General features: G+C 40.4%; 1 pseudogene; it reads right to left on the bottom strand.

The window, feature by feature from the left end:
- Window positions 1–6,633: 6,633 nt before the first annotated feature.
- On the bottom strand, window positions 6,634–6,751 carry LOC145393179 (5S ribosomal RNA; annotated as a pseudogene).
- Between the last annotated feature and the right edge of the window lie 3,043 nt (window positions 6,752–9,794).

The raw sequence follows: 9,794 nt of genomic DNA, 5'->3' as shown, positions 1-9,794 counted from the left end.
CCGTGCCCTCGACTTCCCTCACGCAAGGGGTCTAAAGATGATATTGCTCCTGACTGTACATCCCGCAACAAAGGTACCCTCCCAGACAGACGACAACTCTCCTTGACAGATTTCAATATGGCTCTCACGTAACTCTTTAACTGCCAACAAAGACTCACACACAGTCAATTTTACCCTCACTGTAATGCCAACCATCACACCACAGTTCCTCTCAAATCCCTTCAGACCGATGACGTACTTTGTATTCTGTTCGTACTAACTCCGGATTATTATATATACGCCGGTGGAAGACTTTTTTTTTTTTACCTTCAGAGACTAGATTTAGCCTTCATCAACCCCATAGCTGCATTAAAGAAAATGTTTAGTGATAAGATCCTGGATTCTCAAACGGATTTATGGTCACTGATCAGTTCTCTGTTATTATTTAGATTAATTTTCATAGGAAAGTCGAGGTGAATGCAGAAACTTTTTTGTCTTGCATAGGACGTTAATTTGCAATGGAACTAATGATGATGATCTTGCCATAGTTAAGAACGCGTCTGCAGGGACAACGAAGAAAGGAGAGTACAGAAACATCCCTTGTCTGTTGTACTTCCCGAAAAAAAGCCCTAGTTATGACAGGGAATAGATCATACGCTTGTTGGAAATGTCGGCCAAGATTATATAATAGAAAAAAGTCAAGACTGATAGCCAAAAAGCCCTCGGAGTTAGCATTTCATTCTCACAGCACCATAAGCCCTTCACTAAACTTGATCTTTGGAAAGCTCAGGAGAAGTATTTATAAGCGATATTAATCATGCTACACGAAATATAAGTTTTCAGATTAGTTATATTTTCACAGATCGTTTTCATTTTTCCATATTTTACGATTTTAATTTTCACTCTGATCTGATGGGGAAGTGTTTGGTTGTCGTATGATTGAAGATAAATGGATACACAGTTAATATACAAAGTTTAAGCTCAAAGTGTTTGAAAATACAGCCTAGAAAGTGACTAGATCAGGGGCTGTATTCATAGCCTTTCTTAAGCCGAAGCTATGTATGAGACTTGTTTGTGTTTTTACCTTTATTCAGACGGCAGCCAAGCATTTCTTATTCAAATTACGCAGAATATTAAAGTGGAAAATGCGACCATACAAAAATATTCTGATAAGTATTCACATTTATGGAGACTTATTTATTCTCTCTCTCTCTCTCTCTCTCTCTCTCCATCAAGTGTACTTCGACATGGGTCAGGGGCGACCTCAACAACAAAAACGACAATATCGATGGACGTCTGAAGCATCATCATCCTTTCACATTTGCAAAAGCATAATCAAATTATCTACCTTATTTTTTTCATTCTATATCAAACCACATTCCAGTTTTCTCCCTCATAAAGGTGCACCGAGTCTAGTCTATAATTCAGTCTACAAACACAGGACACAAGCGAGATCATAGTGCCTTCATTTCTTATGCATTAAGTTGTATGAGCCGCCACCAGCCTCTCGTTAATCACATGTCAGGAAGTGGAGAGTGGCCGCCGTGTTATCGTATATATCCAGGTCCAACGAGTCAGGTACGGGTGTTTATGTATTTATGTGGAGTGCGTCTGACAGCAATCCAGGGCTCTCATTCTCGTCGGTAAAGGAAGCTCCCTAACACCTCTTTCCAAGGGATTTATTTGACTTATTACACCCTCCTGCCCTTTTCTGCGTTATATAAATCCTTGTTACATCGCCAAACTCTGCATAAATAACGTACAAAAGGATATTAACCAGCCTTTTGCGAAAATAAAAACGCCAAGGAAGAGGTGTGAAACGGTAGAGGATATGGAGGCTGAGAGGTAAAGCAGGTTTGTCAAAGGCCTTTATTATGAGGACGTCTTTAGAGCCTGTTCTTGTTACCTGCAGATGATTTTACTCAGTTTAGGGAAAATCTCTCGTAAAGAACCGGTTATTGAAAATGTACCTCATTTTTTAAGTTAGAAGAAATAAACTCGCCCACACTTTGCATGAATTAAATAAAAATTTATACGATACCGAAAACAAATAATTATGTGGAGTACGACCAGCAGTAAAGTTATTTATGATGTTCATATAGCGAGTTTGGAAATCTTGAAACGAAAGAGGGGGCTCGTAATGTGAGAAGCAAACATTTATAAAAAGATATATACTTGTATTTTGCTTAGTATATTGTCATTTTATTCAACTAGAGGAGTCAAAGTAGTGTACATAGTTGAATTTAATTTACTAGTATCCAAGTAACCGAATCACATCACACGCCATTTCGATTTTTATAAGCTTGTGTGATACTAGGTTCCTATGACTCGCTTATCTGAAGAGAATAGAGTGGTCTGTTGTGAGCTAAAACAAATTACTAGACTTCTTCCGACCTTGAGAGGATTAATGGCCGATGTATTAGCACTCTTAGCCACACATTACATTCCCACAGCTGAATAAAATACCATGTTTTTGATGGAATAGAGCACAAAAGTTGTCCCAGCCGTGAGAGGGATAAATGACCTCGATGTCTGCAGTTTTATTGGAAGAAACACATGTAGGCGTTAATATTTAGTTTATTTTCACGTTTTTGACTGGAGTCTTAGACTTTTTTTAAGGGGGGGGAGGGGGAGAGCTATGCAATATAGGTGTTCTCTTTAGTAACAGAAGAAGAAACAGTGATTATGGTATTGTTCAGAGAATAGCCTACATCGCTTCTACCAAAATTAACAAAGAGTAAACTCTTGTATGGAGTTAACGTAGTTAAAAAAAAAAAAAACATGAATTCAGGTGTATGGAAATATTGGAGTATGCAGAAGTTACGTATCGTTTCCATAAACTGTTAAGCTATGAAGTTATTCGCTAGTACCTTGCTAAAAAGAATAAGCTGTTGTTAATTATTAACATAATACCAATACTATTTACTGAATTTAAGTATATCGGAAAATGCAGTATACAGAATATATTTAATGTCAACAAAAACGGATAAGCTTTTGTTCGTTATTTCCCGACTAAAATCCAGCACTGCCTTTCCCTTTTCATTTTCCTGAACATTAGCCTCCTGAGCCGAGCCAGCCTCCAGCGTGCACAAATTGCTCCCCACAGAAAAGCTTGGTCCCTCCAGCCATCGTGAGTTTTAGCATGTCTGTCGTTCAAGGAGAATGAGAGAAATGGTATTGCATAGCGTGACAGGCAGGCAAACATGGAGGAGAAAGGTTGTTTGCCTGGGAATTGAGGTCTTTTCTGTCGTGCGTCTTTCATTTCCCATCGAGACCTGTTGCATCCAGAAGCGGCGTCCTCCTCCAGACGGCTTATTGAAACAGATCGTCAGCCACGTTATGAATACTGATGTCAGGGAGAAATGCTGGGGACACACACACACACACACACACACACACACACACACACACACACACACACACACACACACAGAAGCACGCCATTCGAACATAATACCTGCCCTCACGCGGGTGTCTATCTACCTGTCTGTTTATCAGTCAGTGTGTGTGTGTGTGTGTGTGTGTGTGTGTGTGTGTGTGTGTGTGTATAATCGGTTGATGCATGGAGGAAAGAAATAGAAGATAAAGGTCCTCAGTTTCAGCTGGACATGTTTTAAGATAAGACAGCTTTATATATCGTAAGAGACTTTTTTTTATATTAAATTTTTACTCGAGTGCATAAAATCCCGGAAGGGGGCGGGCAGCAGCAGTAATATCGCCGAGGCCAGATTTTACGCTGACTGGGCCTTGGTCAAAGTTTATGGAGTTTTTGGAAACGTCACCCTCGGGGGCCATGGCGAGGAAAGTGTGCAGTATTTGTCATCATCGTTGCTCTGGTAAATTTATGAATTGTGGTCGATTTATATTGTGTTTTGTCTTTTCCAGGTCAGGTAAGATTATGTTAACTTGTCAGGTGACGCTGTTAGTTAGGCTGGTTAGGTTAAGTCATGGTGTTAGTTTAGGTTTAGCCAGGTAATTCCACGTAAATAGATGCTAACTTTTGTGCAGTTATCTTAGGTGAGGCAAGGTTAGGCCGGTAGGTTAGGGTAGGGTTAAGGAAAGTGTGTAATACCTCTCTTCATCGTTCCTGCTAGGAAATTTTCAAATGGTCTAGGTGGACATTTTTTCCATAAGATTAAGTTAGGTTGAGTTATTCTGTTCGAGTTTTGCTTCATGCAGAAATAACGAACCCTAAGCCGATATCCAAAATAATTTGCTCCCACCGATGACAATTCAATAAAGTCATTCAACATCCGTTCAGTTTACAGTGCCTGGTAAGAATGAGCTAAAGACTGGAGTTAATATGAAGTGAAGACACACTCGAGGAAGACAGTATCGGTTGACTGCTGCATTAGGGAAATGGACAGAAAAGGCGTGAAAGTGCGTAGGTAGACTGATGCTGCATGCCCTCCTTAAAATCGAATGAATGGATGGATGCAAAGAGATCAGAACACAGGCCTCAATAGTAGTGACAGGCAAGAGAGAGAGAGAGAGAGAGAGTATCTTTCCAGTGTTCATTTTAATCCCCTTTCTCATTCTAGTAGTATGATATTTACATCCCTAATCCTTGCACATTGGTTTTGTATTTCCCCAGAGGAAGATGTTGACATAACCATTACCCATCAATGTTTATTCATATTAATATCGTTCCCCATCACATTTTAATGAGTCCTTCGAATAATATTGTTGCGGTGCCTGGCCGCTGGACGTTATGGCTGCAGTTCCAAATTTTTCTGTTACTCTTTCCACTCTCCATTCTTCCTCTCACATGAACACTGAATCATTCACAAGTAGGATTGCATTTCTCGCTCTCTGCCCTCTTGCTTCAGAACCACGCCCCACCATATTGTGGAACTGTTTGTACCTGACATAACTGTTCCACGCTTACAGTTTCAGTGCAGAGTCCTGGTTCCCTGAAAATTGACAAGCCATAGTTATGAAGCAGGAATGAGTCTCCATTGCTCAACCCTCCAAGCAAATTACACTTGCCCATCGACCAAGCTGAAACAGGTGAGTGATCTGGGTAGAAGTAATGTACAACCCTTTCAGTATCCCATCCATATACACTAAACAGCCAGTCTTACATTTTAATTAGAGTTTATTACTCAACGTCCCATCCACTTGCACAGTTGCTTTTTCATTCATGCACGCTTCGAGAACCTTCAGTAATCTAAATTCTCCTCCATTTACTGCCAAAACCCTTAATATCGTTTGCCTTTCACCTGGACCATAAACATTGTACAGATTCTTCCTCTCTGCAGAAGCTTCCTTTCTACTTGATAGTTTTCTTTTTGCCAAGTATTTTTCATTGTATCTTCCCTACATTCTTGCCCTCCTTGAAGCTACCATGCTGGTCGTCACACACTGATTCTTCCCTACTTCCCTACCAGCCTAAGTCCACATACCTCAGTATTACAGTCGGCAGGCATATACTCCGGTGATTTTTTTAATTTATTGTCCACTTTCACATTTTTCATTCTTCAGAGCCACTGATTATAATCCACGTTTCAAATACACACTATTTTGTCCATGATAATCCATAACTTCCAGGTCCAGACACTCCCTTCCTTTTTCACAGCAAATTTTTTCACGCGACTCACCTGATCTTGATGTTTTTCCTGTCCTGTTTTTTACTGATTGGCGTACGTTAATTTTTCTGTTTGGTGTCCCCATCCTCATTCAGCACAAATCCATTCAGCATGATGACATTTTTTATTTGATTCAGCTTTTTCCCCAGAGAAACAGCTCAGGGAGAGAAATCAAACTGTAAAATTGTTTACAGAGACAATTTGTAATCCTGTCACGACGAGCGATTTATCCAAAGTCAGCAAAATTATCCGGAGATGATGAGAGGAAGCCACAAAAAAAAATCCCTTGTCCGATTCATGGAGATAGGCTAGTGACCGAAATGAAACAACATATCCTTCTCACAACGACCTCCTCTGTTTCCAGTAACACACCACCATGAATACGCTTCACCACGCAGTTACTGAACCCATATACCTGTCTGGGGCTCTTCTAATCCCTCTACATAGTTAAATGTTTCCCCCCCCCCCCCCCGGTTCCCCACTTACTGTAGCATTCTCATCCATCAAAGTAGCTGTCAGACAACTTTTGTTCAGCTGTTTATATATCGCACGGTACACCTTGCTACTCTCTTGTATGCTACATGTCATTCTGTTATCGAAATAAATTACATATAAGACATATGTTTTGCCTTGTCTTAACAATTTAGACGATATTGTCATAGTAAGAAAATGACTCTGATGTTCGTTAAAAGGCCCGGACACACATGCCCCCGAATATGTGATCGCCTTGAGGAAACGAGGCTCAGGGGTCCATCTAACGTTGACTCGAATACTACAGCAGCTCTAACCCGGTACTTCGTTTCATCTCGTCGATCACATGTTTCGAGCAAGTGTGGCCGCACCCGAACAGTAAGCTCAAGTTTTTTTTAGGACTAGTAAAAAGGAGGAGGGCTGCAGCGGAGGTTAATGGTACTCTGTTTTGTAATATGGTTCCAGTATTATTCATTCATTCATTGCCAGACGCCATGTATCCCAAACGGGGTGGCCAAGGGCTTAGAGTTAATTGTTTTACAGGGAGGGGCACTAATCCTCCACCAACCCCACTTGACACGTAGGGAGAACGTTATGCCAACAGCATCTGGTGTTCCCAGGTGGCCACCCATCCAAGTACTAACCAGACCCAACGTTGCATAACTTTGCTGATCGGACGGAAAGCGGTGTACTCAACGTGGTATACTGAAATTAAATGATATTAGTGCATATAAGGTTAAGCACAGACTTCTTCACCAATATTCTTATGGTGAGAGACTCTCAGTGCCGTGTATGAAAGCACTGATATCATGGTAAAACATGAGTAGCTAAAGAGGAAGAAATATAGCAGAACTGAGGAAATCTATCTGTCTATCTATCTATCTATAGCCCGACGCCCTAACTGAGGAAAACATGTACAAATAAATATACTTCAGTTTCCTTTCACGGTTATCCAAGACCTAGAACTAACTCAAGTATTAACTATATCTACTGGGCTATCACACTGAGAGATACTAGATGCATGTGTCAAATACGTACCTGACCTACATGTCTACCTATTTAAGACTGCAGCAAACATAATAATTATACAGTAGTAGATCACCCTCCCTTTATATGGAAAGTGGTCCATACTAATATCTGGATAATGCCTTATATGTTCATGGGCATTACTTTCTGTAATGGCCACAGGAGAGGAATCTGCAGCTCATTCTAAAAAATTTCCTCAATCAACCCTCATTTTTCCTCTGCCAATTAGAATACTGTTAATTTTCCTGTCCCATGTACTCTGGAGATCAGTGTTGTAAATCATCATCTCACAACACTACTGTAGGCTCTTGACACATACAACTGACATTCCTGACTCTAATAACAACCAATTTGTTATTAACTGTACACATCATGCACTGGGTTTTTAAAGCTGGAGTGGAAAATGGCTATTCCTTTAAAGAGAATTACTTGTAGAAAAGCTATCATATTTTGTGGCTCATCGTTTTACATTAATCTTTTACATAAGAATGTTAAGTACTGAATCACAGCAAACACTGATACAGGTCATAAAGCAAGTTGTTAAAGGAGGTAAAACACTGCCACAAGAAGTACTAAATCACAGGCAGGCAGGTACTTGTATACAGGATGTCACCAGTCACTAAGCCTGCCATACAGTCTACAGGTCCGGAGCTGGGTGGTTCGATTTCTATTTCTGTCATTATTCCTGTATTATTATTATTATTATTATTATTATTGTTAATATTATCATCATCATTAGCAATAGTAGTAGTAGTATTGTCATTTTTGTTATTGTTATTAAGCTTATTATCATTCTCATTATTATTATTATTATTATTATTATTATTATTATTATTATTACCATTATTATTTTTATTATTATTATTATTATTATTATTATTATTGGTATAGTAGTAGTATATTTAATGTTTCCGAGTCTGAGCATAGAATAACCAGTCCGTTCCCTGTGGTGTGACAATCCACCTACTTGTCCCAGCTCTTCATAAATCCTTTCAAGTATACTTCCACCAGGCTTTGTCACTAACAGCTGTGTATGCTTATGATATTAGTTTCTAAATATATCCCTCAAACTGCAATCAGTTATCATTTTATGGGTACATAACCAGCCACCCGACCCCACCATTCGCTCTTACACGCCGAGTTATTTCTGTGAGTAGCATTATTATTATTATTATTATTATTATTATTATTATTATTATTATTATTAATTGGTATAGTAGTAATAGGAGTGTTTAATGTTTCCGAGTCTGAGCATAGGTTAACCAGTCCGTTCCCTGTGGTGTGACACTTCACCTACTGTGCTTGTCCCACTTCATATATCCTTTCAAGTATACTTCCACCAGGCTTTGTCAATAACACCTGTGTATGCTTATTATATTGGTTTCGAAATATATCCCTCAAACTACAACTCATTATCATTCTGTGGGTACATAACAGTGTGTAGCACCAGTCGAGCAGGGAAGTACTCCCAAGGTGGATGGAAAGCTGATGACAGGGAGAGCTGGAGCTCCCGTTTCATCAGCCCTCGGGACTAGGTCCCGACCATCCCCCTTTGCTGAACTTTTTCAGTGTCTCAGTAACACAGAGAGTAGGCCAGCATGCTCTCCAATACAAGTTTCTCCTACTATTAACACCAAACTACATGCACAGTATACACCACACTTACTATTCAAAATTATCAAAAAATGGCGTCCAATAACATAGCCTTGGAGTCCCCGGGGGGACCATAAATGCCCCCACCTTCGGCCCCTCTCCCGGTGACGACTCAAGGTGCCTGGAACCACTGTCTGACTCTCTTCTTCATTTCTGCAACATTCGCGGCCTTTCCTCTAACTTTCGCTCTGTTGAGCACCACCTCTCCTTCTCTAAACCTCACCATCTTTTCCTAACTGAGACTCAGCTGTCTGAGGCAACTGACAGCAAACCCTTTTCTGTATCCTCCTACTTTCTCTATACTCATTTCAAAGCCAAAGGTGGCTGTTGTGTATATATACGCAACAACTTATCTTGCTCTCGTGTTCCTGAACTCGATTCTTTTAAATTCTCTACACTCTGGCTTCAGCTTTCCTGTCATTCTCTGACTAAATATATCTGTGCTGTTTACTTATCTCCTAGTTCTACTGACTATCAAAAGTTCTTTGACTATCTTACTTCTACGATGGAACACATTCTATCCATTTCTCCTTTCTCTGAAATCTCCATTCTTGGAGATTTCAATGTTCACCACCACCTTTGGCTCTCCTCTCCTTTCACGGATCCACCTGGTGAACAAGCCTACACCATTTCTATCCTTAATGACCTAGAGCAGCTTGTACAGCACCCTACCCGTATCCCTGACCGCCTTGGAGAGAGCTCTAACATACTTGATCTCTTCCTTACAACTAATCCTTCTGCTTACACTGTTAATCTTTTCTCTCCGTTGGGCTCCTCCGATCACAACCTTATCACCCTAACCTGTCCTATCGCTCCGGTACGGCCTGTGGACCCTCCAAAAAAAACGTCGTCTCTGGCACTTGGGAGCTGCGGATTGGGAGGCCCTCAGGCAGTGCTTCTTTGATTTTCCCTGGAATGATTATTGCTTCCATAGTCGGGAGCCATCTGGGTGTGCTTCGCGCATTACGGAGGTTATTCTCTCGGGCATGGAAGCATACGTTCCTTTCTCATATCCTTTGACTAATGCACGAAAGCCTTGGTTTAATCACACTTGTTCTAATGCTGTCCACAACAAGG

This window comes from Coenobita brevimanus, chromosome 23, assembly GCF_032717465.1.
Source record: "Coenobita brevimanus isolate Jiangsu-jjx chromosome 23, ASM3271746v2, whole genome shotgun sequence".
Classification (NCBI taxonomy): Eukaryota; Metazoa; Arthropoda; class Malacostraca; order Decapoda; family Coenobitidae; genus Coenobita; species Coenobita brevimanus.
Note: the sequence above shows the minus strand (reverse complement) of the source record. Positions and strands in the feature narration are given on the sequence as shown.